Source organism: Podarcis bocagei, assembly GCF_964188305.1.
Source record: "Podarcis bocagei genome assembly, chromosome: 11".
Taxonomy (NCBI): Eukaryota; Metazoa; Chordata; class Lepidosauria; order Squamata; family Lacertidae; genus Podarcis; species Podarcis bocagei.
The window spans coordinates 64,581,504-64,597,460 of NC_138136.1; the positions used below are offsets into that span (position 1 = coordinate 64,581,504).

General features: G+C 49.4%; 1 protein-coding gene across 1 annotated transcript in view; it reads left to right on the forward strand.

Annotated features, from left to right (window-relative positions):
- The window catches only part of IL11RA (interleukin 11 receptor subunit alpha), a 148,421-nt gene that overhangs the window by 40,706 nt on the left and 91,758 nt on the right, over positions 1-15,957 (forward strand). The window lies entirely within an intron of this gene.

A 15,957-nucleotide genomic window follows, 5' to 3' on the forward strand; every position in this document is an offset into this window, starting at 1 on the left:
CTTTCGCTGCTTTCCACGCTGGTTCTGTATCCCTCTCCTTGGCTTTCCCCCAACTTGCTGCTTTTGCACAGATGGTTTCGCGGGGCAAACGCTGGGGCGAGGCTGCAGCCCAGACCCGTCTTCCTCCGCTGCTGCCTGGGGTCTCTGGGTGTTGTTATCCCAAAACACCCCGAGGGGCACGGGGTGGAAGGATGCTCAGCAGGACTACGCAGGTCCCCTGAGCTCCTTTAACTCTCTGCCTGCAAACTGACGCCTGGCGCCCCTGGCCCTTCCACAGCTCCTCGCAGATTTGTGCGGCTCTGAGCACCTGGCTGGCTGCTGGCCTTCGATTCTTGGCTGCTCATCCAACCTGCCGTCCTTGCTGCTGTCAGCGTGGTTTATGGTGCCGGCAAGAACTTAATTACTGGCCTTGTCCTCCCCTCCAAGGACCACGTCCTCTCCAGATAATGGAGTGTGCGGCAGGGGCAGCGTTCTGCTCCGCTGCGCCGCTGAGGGCTGGCAGATAACCGATGGAGCCGTGTTTTCTCCTCTTCAACATGCACATTAACATCGATCCAACCTGCCCGAAAATCTGCCGCTGCAGGTCCGGAGGCTCTTGCCAAAACATCCGGCTTGCGGCACTGAAAGAAGCCTCTGCTCTTCCCACCGTCTGCCCCAAGCCCGTTTCTGATTTGGGGGGCTCTGATCGCTGCTTATTTTTATTTGTTTAACAACATTTATATACTGCTTGAGTGTGGTGCCGTGGTTAGAGTGTCGGACAGGGACTTGGGAGTCCAGGGTTCGAATCCCTGCTTAGCCATGAAGTGACCTGGGGGGGGGCAGTCACTGCCTCTTAGCCCAACCTACCTCGCAGGGCTGTTGTTGTGGGGGAAACCATGTGTGCCCCATTGAGCTCCTTGGAGAAAGAGGTGGAATATAAATGCAACAAATAGAAATAAAAAATAGAACCTCCTAAGGAATTTGCAGGAAAATGAAAGAAACATTAAATACATCAATGAAAGACACTTAAAAACAGCGTTTTCTTTTCTTTTTTATACAAAAGGAAAAAAAATATGATACATCTTTTACAAACAAACAAACAGAAATATGTAACACTGCTTCACCAATACACAAAAACATTCCGACTTCTGACTTCATTGATCTGTACTAAATCTTGTTTTTCTTCTTTTTACCTTATTTCAATTCGAGAGTTATTCGAAGCATTATAGGTTTTCATATGGTGACACTGTTCTTTTTAAAAAAAAAAAAAAATTCAATGCAAAATTACAAACATTGAATCCAAAATAAAACTATTACAAACAAGAAAGAAAAACAAAACACAAAAAGGAAAAACATAAACATAAACAAAAAAAAATCTACAAATAAAACCACTGTTCTTTTAGATATTGTCTATACGCCCCCTTTAAACTTTCGGGTCGACCAATCTCTATTTTCCTCCGTCATATTTGCTAATTCCATATATCCTAACAGTTTTCCTTGCCACTCCTCTTTTGATGGAATTTTATCTCCTTTCCACCCCTTGGAATCCGTTCCAGAAGTCTGTTTGACTTCCAAAATGTTCAGAAACCAAGGCGCGGCTTAAGATTGGCTGCAGAAAGCTCCTGCAGCCAATCAGAACTCTCGTCGGACGTTCAGGTTCCAAAGAATGTGCGCAAACCGGAATACTCACTTCTGGGTTTGCAGCGTTCGGGAGCCAAAAAGTTGGACTCACTAGGCATTCGACATCCGAGGCATGACTGCATCACGTTCAGATTGTGCTCCTGTCCTGTTAAAACCCTTCCTTGCCCACCCTGTAGGCAGCTGGGTGCCGGCGGTCCAGATCTCCTGTTTCTCTGTGGGGATGGGCTGTGCTGAGTGGTCTTATATATCGTATATGAGGACGCGGGTGGCGCTGTGGGTAAAACCTCAGCGCCTAGGACTTGCCGATCGCATGGTCAGCAGTTCGAATCCCCGTGGCGGGGTGTGCTCCCGCTGCTCGGTCCCAGCGCCTGCCAACCTAGCAGTTCAAAAGCACCCCCGGGTGCAAGTAGATAAATAGGGACCGCTTACCAGCGGGAAGGTAAACGGCGTTCCGTGTGCTGCGCTGGCTCGCCAGATGCAGCTTGTCACGCTGGCCACATGACCCGGAAGTGTCTGCGGACAACGCTGGCTCCCGGCCTATAGAGATAGATGAGCGCACAACCCTAGAGTCTGGCAAGACTGGCCTGTACGGGCAGGGGTACCTTTACCTTTACTTTTATATCGTATATAATAAATGTTCATAAATGTACCAAGCAAACATGTACATATATATATAAACCACATATCTGAAGCAGCACAGGAGAACAGCCATGAAGCCATTTTGGCTCCCAAACTGACCAAATGTTTTCTCTGCAAAGTCAAAGGAAAATGGAAAAGCCTCCCCATTGTCTTTTCCTTCACAAATCCTGTCTTGAGGGTATGTCTGTGTATGAATAGGGTGAGCCTGTGACCTGGCTCAGGAACTAAGTATTTATCATTACAAAAGACTGGCCAGGTGTCTCCCCCCCCCCAGGTATCCAATCAAGTAAGCATTAACAGGTAACTTGCCAGACAGGAGGTAAACAAAGCACTCAGATTTCTGCTGTAGACCGCCCTTTCTGTGATGTAGGTATGATGTATCTGGGGGGTGGTCTTGAGCTATACACCTTCTGTGATGTATGTATGATGTGTGGAGGGGTGGTTTTGAGCTCTAGGGAAGGCAATTTAAAATGTCTGTATAAGGGCAGGCACACCTGGGTTCTGGATTCCTCCTCCTTTCCTGCGTGTGAGGGGAGCACCCTGTTGCAACAGTTCAATAAAGATAAGGCTTACGCAGTTGCGTAGCGTGGGGGGTGCCAGGGGTGCCGGCCGCATCGGGCGCAACATCTGGGGGGGCGCGCTCGCTGCCTCCGGAGTCGCCGAAGAGCCTCGGGCGCAGGCTGTAGCGGAGCCGCATGTTTCGCGGAACCGACGAGCTGTGCGCGCGTCCGGGCTGAAGGCACCCGGCAGGCAGCGGCTCTCAGCGCTCGCCGCGGAGGACGCGCCAGGCAGCCCTCCGCCGGTGCTGCTGCAGCTGCTGGGCCGTTGCATTTTCCTCGCCTCTCTGCCCCCCTCCTCCTCCGGGCAAGCGGCGTCGTTTGGGCGGCAGCGCCAGCGGCAACTCGCAGGTTACGGGTTGGGGGGGCGCAAATTACTTGCCTTGCCCCGGGTTAGGGGGCGCAAATTACTCTATAAGGACTCTATAAGGGCTCTTGTGTCCCCCATAAAGGAATAAGGGCAGATTTTTGTTTATTACAAGTGGAAAGAGAGGGAGTGGTGGTGGCCAAGGGGCAAACTGACCCAAGGGGCTCCTGGGGAACTTGATTCTGCCTGGCGGCTGCGCTGCCTCCCTGCCTCTTTACTGCAGGTAGCCTCTTCTTGCAGCATCAAAGGCGGAGGTGGAGATTGTGTCCTACGCAGGCAGAAGCAATCTCCACTAATGGCCGGCCAGGGAGTTCTTTGGGCAGGTCGTCCTCCTGCAAGCCGAGCCAGACCCTCCTGCGCTGGATCCGTGCGTGTGATTCGCATTGCCTTTACAGGACCAGGGGGAAAGGAAAGGGAGGCGAGACTCTCTTGAAAACGTGGCTGCTGCTTCCTGCAGATTTGGGAGGAGGCTGTTGCAGGCCCCAAATTGTGGGCAAGGGCATGCGTGCTCTTGCAAAGTGTGGACTTTTACGTTAGCAGCAGAGGGCTGCAGAATCTTACCTTTTACTTGTTGGAAATGAAAGGGTCAGTGCACTGTTGCAGGAATTTATGTATAGGTTGGGGAGGGGGGTTGCCCCTCCAGCAGATATCATGCACATGCAGCCCACTACCAAAATCAGCACGATCACTTTTGTGACTTTTGTGATTTGTCCCCACAAAACACTTCATCACAGTTTCTTCCTATCTATTCCAGGGGCCTTCCTTGCATGATACCAAATGTAACAATTCACTGATAACTATATCTGTGTACTGGCTCACAGGGAAAACTTCAGAAATTCATCTAAACATGTGAGCTCAGCTACTCAGCAGCCCCTCTGCCTGAGGGATAATCCCTGGCATCCTGATACCTGAGTGCCAGACAGGTAGCCATTCCAGAAATAACAAACCCAGATGAAGACAAAAGGGTGGGATTAATTTGGCTTGGAAACGGGGAAATGTAAATGTCTCTTTTGTTAAGCTTGATGGGTGTTTGGTGGAGGGCAAGAGGAACCATGGGGCAGGGTCCAGGATGCTCAGATTACTGCCACCAGACCTCCCCTTTCATGATGTAACCGTGATGTATTTGTGATGTAGTTTGGGTGGGTGTAACATGGGGATTAGGTAAAGGTAAAGGGACCCCTGACTATTAGGTCCAGTTGTGGCCGACTCTGGGGTTGCGGCGCTCATCTCACTTTATTGGCCGAGGGAGCCGGCGTGCAGCTTCCAGGTCATGTGGCCAGCAGGATCAAGCCGCTTCTGGCAAACCAGAGCAGTGCACGGACCTTCCCGCCAAAGTGTTACCTATTTATCTATTTGCACTTTGAACTGCTAGGTTGGCAGGAGCAGGGACCGAGCAACGGGAGCTAACCCCGTTGCGGGGATTCGATCCGCCGACCTTCTGATCGGCAAGTCCTAGGCTCTGTGGTTTAACCCACAGCGCCACCCGCGTCCCTCCAACATGGGGATTAGCAGCTCATAAAAGTTTGATTTCTCTTTTGTTTGGGGCTTCCATCTTGTTCCAGCTGGTGGCAGGTGGGAGTCCTGTTGCGACAGTCTTCAACAAAGACCAAGCCTACTGGCTGCTGTTTTGCTCTGGTATTCCTGGCTGGTGTCCTTGTTTTTTTCCCAAGGGAGCCCTCAGATTTCTCCGTTAACAGCACAACCAGGGAGCAGCTTTTCCAGCACAAGCTCTTTGGCATGACTACTGTCCTCTGCTGTCAGAGGTCGCATGCTTCTGAACCCCATTTCCTGCAAACCAAAGAGGGGAGAAGGGTCCTGCGCTCAGGGCCTGATTCCAGGTTTCCCTTTGGTTGGCCACTGTGAGAACAGGATGCTGGACTAAATGGGCCATTGGCCTGATCCAGACTGACCCCCCGCCACTCCTAAAACCGTATTATCATATTTCTGCAAACTGTCCCAGAAGTTCTGCTGAATGGCGGCAGATACATTTCTGACAGAACCAGCACCCAAAACAATCTGTCCGCTTCCTTTGCAGCCCCCCTCCACCTCTGCATTCCATAAATCTTATTTGCCTCCCCCCACCTTGTTGCCCCGCTCCCCATGCTTCGTGAAACTTCTCCTGCTCTGTTGCCCCAGCTGCTGCCAAACAAAATGAGATCTCAGATTTTGCAGAAACCCAGATGTCGCATCTGGAAGCAATTTGGAGGGAAAAAATTAAGTAATTTTCCTAACTTATTCTGATTGCAGAATTTGGGGCGGGGGGTTCGGTGTAAAAATCCACATGGCCCTGACCGCAGGAGAACACGAGGCGCTGAAACTGAGTCATTCCTGGCTGCGCCTGGCCATCGTTTGTTTTGCTGGGGTCCTGTTGAAAGCCGCTCCGGAATAAGAGGATTTTCCTGTTTGTTCGCACATGCTTTTCAGGCTCTGTGAAATGGCTGAATTTTCTCTTTTAACAGCTCCCCGGCGTCAGTGGGGAGGTGTGCAGATCTGCAAGGATGCAGATTTGATGTGGTCCTTGTTGAGAGGGTTCTCTGTATCCCCACGGAGGATGGAGCGGCCCAGAGGGGCTGAGTTGATGGAGGGTGTTGGCTGGTGATAACAGGGACCAGGTGAGGCAGGTGTTTGCTCAGGAGCTTGGTGGAAGAAGAGAAGGGATCTTCCACACTTAGAATCATAGAAGTATGCAACAGCAGCAGCAAGAATACTTATCGCAAAGCATTGGAAGATGCAAGATCTACCCAGAATGGCAGATGCAAGTAATTGACTATATGGAGATGGCAGAAATGACTGGCAGAATCCGAGACCAGGGAGAAGACTTGGTGGAAAAGGACTGGAAGAAATTTAAAGACTACCTGCAGATACATTGTAAAATCAATGAATGTTAAAATGATGTGAGATATAAAATAATATGGCATTAGTGAATAAGTTATGATTATGCAATAAGGAATGTAATAGGGATGAAAGTTTGGAAATAAGACTTATTTAAATATTTTAATAGATAACGAGATTTGAAAGAGGATAGGGATTTGCTGAATTTGATGGTAAACAGGAACACAAGGAAGGGAGGTGTGGGGAAGTCAAGAAACAGGGTTAAGAAATTTAGAACTTTAAAGGGGAAAATGTTTAGTCTTTCTTTTTCTTTCTTTCTTTATGTATTCTTTATCTTCTTTGCTTTATGTTTCGTATTCTTTCATTTTTTATATGTTCTTATGTATCTCTTTAAAAAATCTTTAAAAATATCTTTTAAAAAAATCATAGAAGGGACCCGGGCGGTCATCTAGTCCAACCCTGGGCAATCCAGGAATCACACCAGGAGAAGAGAAGCACCCCGGAGTTGGGAGAGGAGTTCAGAGCGGGGAATTTAAAATGGAAAACTGGACCTTTCCACCACCTTTCCCCCCAGAGTACAACAGCAGAAGGCCCATTGGCCTGATCAGGCGAGCTCTTCCCGTGTTCTTTCGTTAACAAATTGAGCACCTTGTCCAGGGAGTCTCTCAGGTGAGCTGTTTGCTCAGTGTTTTAGAGCAAAGGCAGGAGGGTGGAGGTTTATAAAATTCTGCAAGGCATGCTCTAAAACTCTTGGGCGCCCAAGGAAGCTGAATGTTGAAAGATTCAGATACAAGAAAGGACTTCTTTAAACTATGGAACTCCCTCCCACAGGAGCCAGTGGTGCCCGCCAACCTGGATGGCTTTAATAATAATAATAAATAATAAAATAATAATAAAATTTTATTTATATCCCGCCCTCCCCAGCCGAAGCCGGGCTCAGAGCAGCTAACCACAATAAAAGTAACACAGTTTACATAAAATTGCAATCAGTTAATTGAATCATATCATAGAATCAATTCATTCTAAAATCAATTCAAAATCAAATTAATGGCAACCATTGGGCTAGAGTTCTGTGAGGATGACCAAAGGAGGGGGTCAGACTGTGCCTTGGCCAAAGGCCTGGTGGAACAGCTCCGTCTTGCAGGCTCTGTGGAAAGATGTCAAGTCCTGCAGGGCCCTAGTCTCTTGTGACAGAGCGTTCCACCAGATCGGGGCCACGGCCGAAAAAGCCCTGGCTCTGGTTGAGGCCAGCCTAACCTCCCTGTGGCCCGGGACCTCCAAGATGTTTTTGTTTGAAGACCGTAAGTTCCTCTGTGGGACATACCAGGAGAGGCGGTCCCGTAGGTACGAGGGTCCTAGGCCGTATAGGGCTTTAAAGGTTAAAACCAGCACCTTAAACCTGATCCTGTACTCCACCGGGAGCCAGTGCAGCTGGTATAGCACCGGGTGAATGTGATCCTGTGGCAAGGATTAGACAAATACCTGGAGAAAGAAAGGGCTCTCAAGGCAGCCATGCTCTGAATCTCAGTTCCTGGAGGAAAGCAGGAGGGGTCGGGATCTTGTGCTTGGATCCTGCTTGAGGGTTTCGGAAAATGGGCATCTGGTTGGTCACTGTGAGAAGAAGATTCTGAACTAGATGGGTGACTGGCCTGATCCGGCAGGTTCTCATTGCATTCCTATTCACCCTGATTTGCTTGAAAACCATTTACATGGAGGTTAGACTATATTCAGCCATTATTGAGCATTTGCTTGCAGGGAGTTCCTACATCTTCCCATTAAACATTTGTTCCTCTTTCAGTTCGTACGCCCGTCACTTTCCTGACTGCAAAAAGCCTCTCTCTTTTCCGAGTGGGTTTGTTGCTCTAGGGCAACAGAGCTTTTAAATCCGCTTTAATTGAACAAACCTAATGTTCCAGAATGCAGCCGAATCCCTCCGTTTAATTTAAATGCAACTCTCTGGGAAACTCTGTTTAAACCACAGATCCACTGTGTAAAAAAAGCAGCAGAACAATTCCAGCAGAAATCAGCATAACATGTAAATAAACATTGGAATTCTGAACAGCTCGGTTCCAAAATATTTCAGCTCCAGGTAAGACAGCTCTATCAATCTAAGCCGCTCCTGAGATGCCAAAACCAAAACATCTGGACACATATTAACAAGTAACAGTGAGTGTCAGCAATTCCTAGAATGCAAACAGAGCTGAGCGAACCGTCGACACAAACGACAGATGAATAGCAAGCTTGATTATTGCTTTGCCAGCTTAGAGGTCCAAGCAGATACCGTATTTTTTGCTCTATAAGACTCACTTTTTCCCTCCTAAAAAGTAAGGGGAAAGGTGTGTGCGTCTTAGGGAGCGAATGCAGGCTGTGCAGCTATCCCATAAGCCAGGACAGCAAGCGGGATCACTGCGCAGCGATCCCTCTTGTTGTTCTGGCTTCTGAGATTCAGAATTTTTTTTTTCTTGTTTTCCTCTTCCAAAAACTAGGTGCGTCTTGTGGTCTAGTGCATCTTATGGAGTGAAAAATACGGTACTTCCCACTTAAAAGATCCCTAACTCCAACACAAGTGTGAAGGAAGGGTTGTAAAATCCCCGGGTCAATTTCCCCTGCCGCTAGGAGAGAGGAGATTGAATTTCAGAGCGGATCCAGCCTTTTGCCATGAATCACACTCCAATTTTGGAAGGTCAAACTCATCAGCGGACTTTGCAAGCTCCGATTCCTGGTCAAGATGGATCAGCCATTAAGGCGAGGCAAGGATGTTCTGTTCACAAAGCAGTTGGGCATACCGTGTTAGGTTTATTAGCAACCGTAATAAGGAAACAGCCAATTCATCAACAAGTTTGGCTGTTGGTCTTGGGCTGATTCACAATTTAGCTGTAATTCCTGCATTGAAGGGGGTTGGGCTAGATGACCGCTGGGTCCCTTCCACCTACAAATCTGTGGCTCTTTGCCTTCCCTTGCTCTTTGCTCCTGCGCCTGTTTAAATATGTAGCTCTCTTGGCCAGGTTTTGTGGTTGGTTTTTAATTCTCCGTTTTATATGGCCTCTTGGGTGCTTTTGTTTTTAGGCACTTAAGAAAATATTAATTATGCCTCGGTAGATGAGTCAGCGCTGCAAGGCTTTCCTGGAAATCAAAATCACTGGACATTGGAGCTCTAAACTGGGGGGCGGCAAGGTTTACCTCGCCTGGGCTGGTTCACTCCTGCGGAGATCGCTCCGTGGGCCGGATTGCATCTGCAGACACAATTTCCGGCACCGTGGAAGTGAGTCCCTACTCCGCGGTGCGCCAGTTTAGCACAGCACGCAGAGACTCCCCGAGCAGGCAGCTCAGGGGCCGTTTAAATGATCCCTGTGGGCCACTTGTGGCCCAGGGCTGCAGGTTGCTGACCCCTGCTCTAAACAGATGTGGAAGGTGGGAGTTGTAGTTCAGATATCTGGCTGGAGAAATTTGGGCTGCATTTTCTTGCAGTTAGCTTGGGGAGCTGCAACCCGCCTGTGTGTCCTGCGGTTCAACTCCCGGCCCGTTTTTGCCTATCCAGCTCTGCCCAATGAGCCCTACTGCCCTGCCTAAGGCTGGTTGGAGTGGGTGGTGCTTGGTATCCAGTGCAGCTCAATGTAGTAAGATTCAGGACAGGTAAAAGGACTGTGGAACTCACTGCCACAGGAGGCCCCAATCTAGTCAAATTCATGTAGCAGAGGGCTACGCTTCAGCAATGCTTCTGAAAGACTAGTTGCTGAAAACCACAAGAGGGGAGAGTGTTGTTTTTGTGCTTGAATCCTGCCTTCGGGTTTCCCACAGGAATCTGGACTGGATGGGCCGCTGGCCTGATCCTGCATGAAAATTACTTTGTTTTTAATTGGCTCTCTGGGCTTGGGGAGCTTCTCTCGACACTTGCTGGGTATTCAAGCAGGACGTTGCCATTGCCCGCAATTTGCCCGGCTTTTGGCTCCGACGAGGCCCTGCAGAAAAATTCCTGTCTGTGTGTGTTGAGCCGCCATGCCTCATTTAGGATAACTGGGGGGCGAGAGGGGGGGTGGAGAGGAGAGGAGGGAGAGGGGGAGAAAAGGGAGAAGGTCACGCAGAGAGGGCAGCTTCCTCTCGAACAGTGTTATAAAAGTATAATTGCCCTGGGTTATTCAGAGTCCTTTCCCCTCTCTTTACAAGAGTATTTGGGGGGAGCTGGGCTTATTACACATATTTCAGCAAAGCTGAGCGAGGCATGTAATGGGGGCTGCACCCCGTCCAATGGGATTGCAAAGGGGGGGTAGTGAACGATAGACCCCAGGAATCCTGGCTCCCAATCTCTGCTGGAAGCACTCAGCACTTTCCTTCTCCTTGGGAACATCAGCTTCTAGTAGGAGGACGGAGGGCTGCCTTGCAGAGGGTTTGGGTCTTTAAGGTTCCTGTACTGAACACATGCCCTCCACATGGCCCAGTGTCCCCCCCCCCCCGGCCCAAGTGCCCTGGCGCCACTGCAGGAGAGCCAAAGAGCAGCCAGAGTTCACTTCCTGCCCGCCTGAGAGCTTAGCAAGCAGTCGAGCCGCTTATCTGCCCTTGGCGGCTGACCTCTGCCCATGAAGGGAGCCGTTTCCCTCGGCCTTGAAATGCTCCAAACAATGCCTGAAATTATGGGAACCTCAGAGATTTGTAGAGCTGGGATTTGTAGGGTTCTCTAGCCTAACACAGTCTAACCTCTAGTTCGACATGGATGCCAAAGTCCAGCATCGCCTGAGCTCTGCGAGTGCTATCTCCCAATTGAAGTGCAGAGTGTTTGAGGACTGGGACAGCTGCAGGGAAACCAAAATGCAGTGGTACCTCTGGATGTGAATGGGATCCGTTCCGGAGCCCCGTTCGCATCCTGAAGCGAACACAACCCGTGTCTGCGCGTGCGCGGGTCGTGATTTGCTGCTTCCGCGCATGTCCGTGATGTCATTTTTACCATCTGCGCATGCGTGAGTGGTGAAACCCGGAAGTAACACGCAGGAGGGAAGAGCAACTCTTCCCTCCTGCAGTTTCCAGAACTGGCATTCAGAAGCATCGCTGCCTCTGACTGTTGAGGCAGAGCAGAGCTGTCCTGGCAAGTAGCCATCAATATGCTTCTTCTCCATGAATTTGTCTAATCCGAACTCCTCTCAGTCTCTTCTTCTTCTCCAGGCTAAGCACCCCCGACTCCTCCAACCGTTCCTCCCAAGGCTTGGTTTCCAACACCTTCAATCATCTTGGTCTCCCTCCTTTGCACACCTCTTGTACGTTTCCACACACAGTCCTGCAAAGCTGGAAATGCCATGTTTGCATGCCACACACGCAGCCAGCTGAAGACCACATGCCCCCAAATTTGGGGCCCAACTTACAAGGCAACCCTGCGTTTTGGTTCTTGCAAAGGACTAGGAGGGAGCTGGCATGTCGATGCCTCTCGCACCTCTTTTGTAGGGAGAAGGGGATTAGCTTGTAAGTTTGCTTCACTATTGATTTAACAGAAATTCCATTAAGCCTGGCTATCGGAGTTCATTTTTTTCTTAATTCCTAAAGAACCAAACATCAGCAGAAACAGGGGGGGAAACCCACCCACATTTCATTAAGCTACACAATGCCTGCTGTTGCTTAGCCAGGAGAGCTCCAGGAAGAAATGAAGTCTTGGCTGAAGCATTCCACCCAGCAATTTTAAAAGGGAAAAAAAATGATGTTCAAATAAATAAACACTTATAAGCCCTCTCTGTGCCGAACGGCCCCAGGGCAGGTTACATAAAATATCACAATTTAAAACAATACACAACACATGAAAACCATTAAAGCAAAACCACAAAACCAAAAATAATCACAAGGGCAGCAAAACGGGAAGGCAGGAATACAGCAGAAGGGAAAGATCTGCTGACCCAACAGAGAGAGATGGGATTTGACCCGACACCAGAAAGGAGGGTGCATGTCTCACCTGGGAGGCGAGAGTGCTCCACAACCCAACTTCTTGCATTTCATTCCCCATTGCAAAATAACTCTGGGCATTTTGGCCAGGGGGTGCCACTGAGGAAAGCTTTGAGAGGAACTGTGAGACCGCTGCGTCGCCGGTGGTCAGAGTCCCCCTACGCCGTCCTCTTTTTAGTTTATCCTTTTTACTGCGAAAACGCTGCCTTGTAACCAGCCGCTACACAAGAACCCAGCGGACACTTTAGAGAGCAGCAGGCATGTGTCAACCCCCAAAGGAGTTCTTCAAGAATGAACAGGCCGGTCACCCCCTCAATGACGTGTGGGATACACGTTCGCAACCCGCAGCGTTCGCAACCCGCAGCGAATTCGGTGCTTCTGCGCATGCGTGACTGCCAAAACCCAGAAGTAACCTGTTCCGGTACTTCCAGGTTTTGGTGGGTCCGTAACCCAAAAAAATGCAACCTGAAGCATCTGTAACCTGAGGTATGACTGTATTTAAAATGCATCTCTGGGTTATTTGTGGGGCATAGAAATTCGTTCACCCCCCCCCCCCCGAAAACAATATAGTCCGGGCCCCCACAAGGTCTGAGGGGCAGTGGACCAGCCCCCTGCTGAAAATGTTTGCTGACCCCTGGTCCACACTGATTGGCAGCACTGGTTCTCCAGGGTTTTAGTTCCTCCCAGCCCCACCTGCAGATGCCAGCAGGGATTGAAGCTGATGCCTTCTGCATGCAAGGCAGATGTCCTGCCCACTGAGCTGTGTCCTCTCCACTAACTGGGGTTGTGGGAATCCTTCCCAGAGTTAAGCCAGGCAGTGATATCAGAGAGAGAGAGAGAGAGAGTAATTCTTCCTCCCCCACAAAATTCATAGTGAGAAATTCCTTTTGTGGTTGCTTCTTAACCGTCCTCCTGCATATTTTTATTTCCTTTCCACGATGTCACATTCCAAAAGGTGATTCACCAAGAAACAATACTTGAAGTCGCCTTAGGCTCATTCATCTGCCATGCTCTGGATGAATACTGACCAAGAAGGAGGCAGCAGTGCTTCTGAATATCACGTGCTGAATATCACTGCAGAGGGGAGAGTTGCTCCTGTGTGCGAATCCTGCTTGCGAGTTTTCCTCCAGGGCATCTGTTTGGCCACTGTGAGAAGAGAATGCTGGACTGGACGTGCCATTGGCCTCATCCTGCAGGCTGTTCTCAATTAAATAATATTTATTAATGTATTGCTTTTCTATCCTTCTGTTCCTCCCAAAGGAACCCGGCGTGGCAAGCATGAACATGGTTAGAACAATATAATTTGAAATGAAATAAAAGCAACTTTGAAAACAATTTTAAAAACCATCTAAAGGCTAATAATAATAATAATAATAATAATAATAATAATAATAATACATTTTATTTATATCCCGCCCTCCCCAGCCAAGACCGGGCTCAGGGCGGCTAACACCAGGTATAAAAACAATTGATTAAAATACAACTTAAAAACAAGATTAAGTACAACATTAAAATGCAGCCTCATTTCAGTAGAAACTCAAATCAAAAACTTTTTGGGGATGAAAACGTCAAAACGTCACCAAGGCCAAGGTCCTACGTGGGCCAGAAAAAAGCCAGTGATATATAGGACATCTGAAAATAATTGAAACAGCGGAACTGGACAAAATATATTGTTAGACACTGAGAAAAAACCAGAAGCAAGGGATTCTTCTGAGAGCCATGACAGGGACCCCAACTCTGTCATGTTCGGGGGGAAAGATCAGCTCAGCTCTGTTTGTGTTACCTGGACAGGTATTCTTCTGTGACAAGGCAAAGGATGCACCAGAAACTGAGCCTGTCAGGTCAAATCTGATTTGGAAAAGGAGCCCTTGAGGTGCAGCCTCCCTTTTGCAGATTTTGGGATTTCTTGCTCCCTCCTCCCCTCCTCCCCCAACTCAACAATCTCCTCACAGCTTGTAAAACAGCTCGAATGAAAGAGGGCTGGATAAGTGTTGGCTGCCGGTCAAGTGTCTGTCCCAGGAGCCCAGGAGGCAGAGAACTTAAAAGGTAACACATGATGGAGAAGCCAGCAGCAGAGCTGGCCTCCTTTCTCCAAGGCTGCCTTTCCCTCCTCTTAAAGGGGAACAGGCACGGGGTCCAGGGCAAGGGGTGTCTTGCTTTGCTGGGTGAGACTAGCCGCATCCCCATCTGCACCAGTGCCCCTTTTTCCGCCAGAAAGGTGCCTCTTGCAAAACTCATAAGCAGAGCATCTGCTGGATCAGGCCAGTGGCCGATCTAGTCCAGCCTCCTGTTCTCACAGGGGCCAACAACCAGATGTCCCAATGGGAAATCTGCAAGCAGGATCCAACCACCAGAGATTCTCTCCCCTCCTGGGGTTTCCAGCAACTGGCATTCAGATGCATTGCTGCCTCTGACCGTGGAGGCAGAATATAGCCATCTGGCTGGTAACCAAGTGGTACGCAGGCTAAGAACCTCCCCTGATGTTGGGAAAGATGGAGGGCACAAGGAGAAGGGGATGACAGAAGACGAGATTGGACAGTGTTCTCGAAGCTACCAGCATGAGGGAGGCAGTGGAAGACAGGAGTGCCTGGTGTGCTCTGGTCCAGGGGGTCACGAAGAGTCGGACACGATTAAACGACTAAAGAACAACAAACCACCTATACATCTAAGACTGAGCAAGGCATAGAGAAAGTAGATAAAAGTTTCCCTCCGTCTCTGGCAACCTTAGAACTCATGGACGTATAGGTAGAGGTCCACGAGTTCTAAGCTTGTCAGAGGCTGAGGGAAACATTTATCTACTTTCTCGACACCTTACTCAGTCTTAGAAACTTCAATCTTGCTGTTTCTTCCTTGCCTTTTATCTAAACTAAAGAACCCAAACTCTGCAGGCTTTCCGTATTTTGGAACCTTTCCAATGCTATACTATCCATTTCCAGGTGAGGCACCCAGAACGGAACTCAGTGCTCCAGCTGTGCCCACACCACAGATTTGTATGTTGCCGTTATTATATTGGCAGTCTTCTTTCCAGTGATCCCTTTCCTAATGATCCTTAGGGTGGAATTTGCCCTTTTCACAGCCGCCGCATGTTGGGTCAACATCTGAGCGATCTGTGCGGTTCTGCACAGAACCCCAAAATCTTGTATGGGTCTTACTATGGGACACGGGTGGTGCTGTGGGTTAAACCACTGAGCCTAGGACTTGACCAATTAGAAGGTCGGCGGTTCGAATCCCTGCGACAGGGTGAGGTCCCATTGCTCCTGCCAACCTAGCAGTTTGAAAGCACGTCAAAGTGCAAGTAGATAAATAGGTACCGCTCCAGCAGGAAGGTAAACGGCATTTCCGTGTGCTGCTCTGGTTTGCCAGAAGCGGCTTAGTCATGCTGGCCACATGACCTGGAAGCTGTACGCCGGCTCCCTCAGCCAATAAAGCGAGATGAGTGCCGCAACCCCAGAGTCGGCCACGAATGGACCTAATGGTCAGGGGTCCCTTTACCTTTACCATTTACCTCGCTGCCTCCCTGCAGCTGGGAACGCAGCCCAGAAGCCCTTCTTCCCAGTTTCTGCAAACAGCCTTCTCCCTGCAGCTGGAATGCAAACCCAGCCTCCTGCTTCTGTCCCCTTGTGGGGGCTATGGCTTTCTGAGTGGGGAGGGGGGCTTCCTGAGTGTCGCTCTGTGGGGGCAAAGAGTCACGGAAGCGCCTGCCTGCGTGTCGGGCTTGATGTTGAGTTCCCAGAAGCAACTTTTCAACCCTTGCCAAACACTGCCAGGTCTGTTTCCTCCCCTCTGCAGATGGTTTGGGCCCCGGGAGTGCAGGAAGGCAGATGCCCCTGGGGCAACTCTCCAGACAGGGAGGACTGAACTCGGGGAGGGCAAATTCTTTGTGACGGCCATGGAATGGAAACGGTGCATTTGTTTTATTTTACTCACTTGGTATATTTTTCCGCCTCCCCTCAAATGAAAGGTTCTCAGGGCAGTATGCAGCATTTAAAATGAAATTATTATTATTATTGTTATTGTTATTAT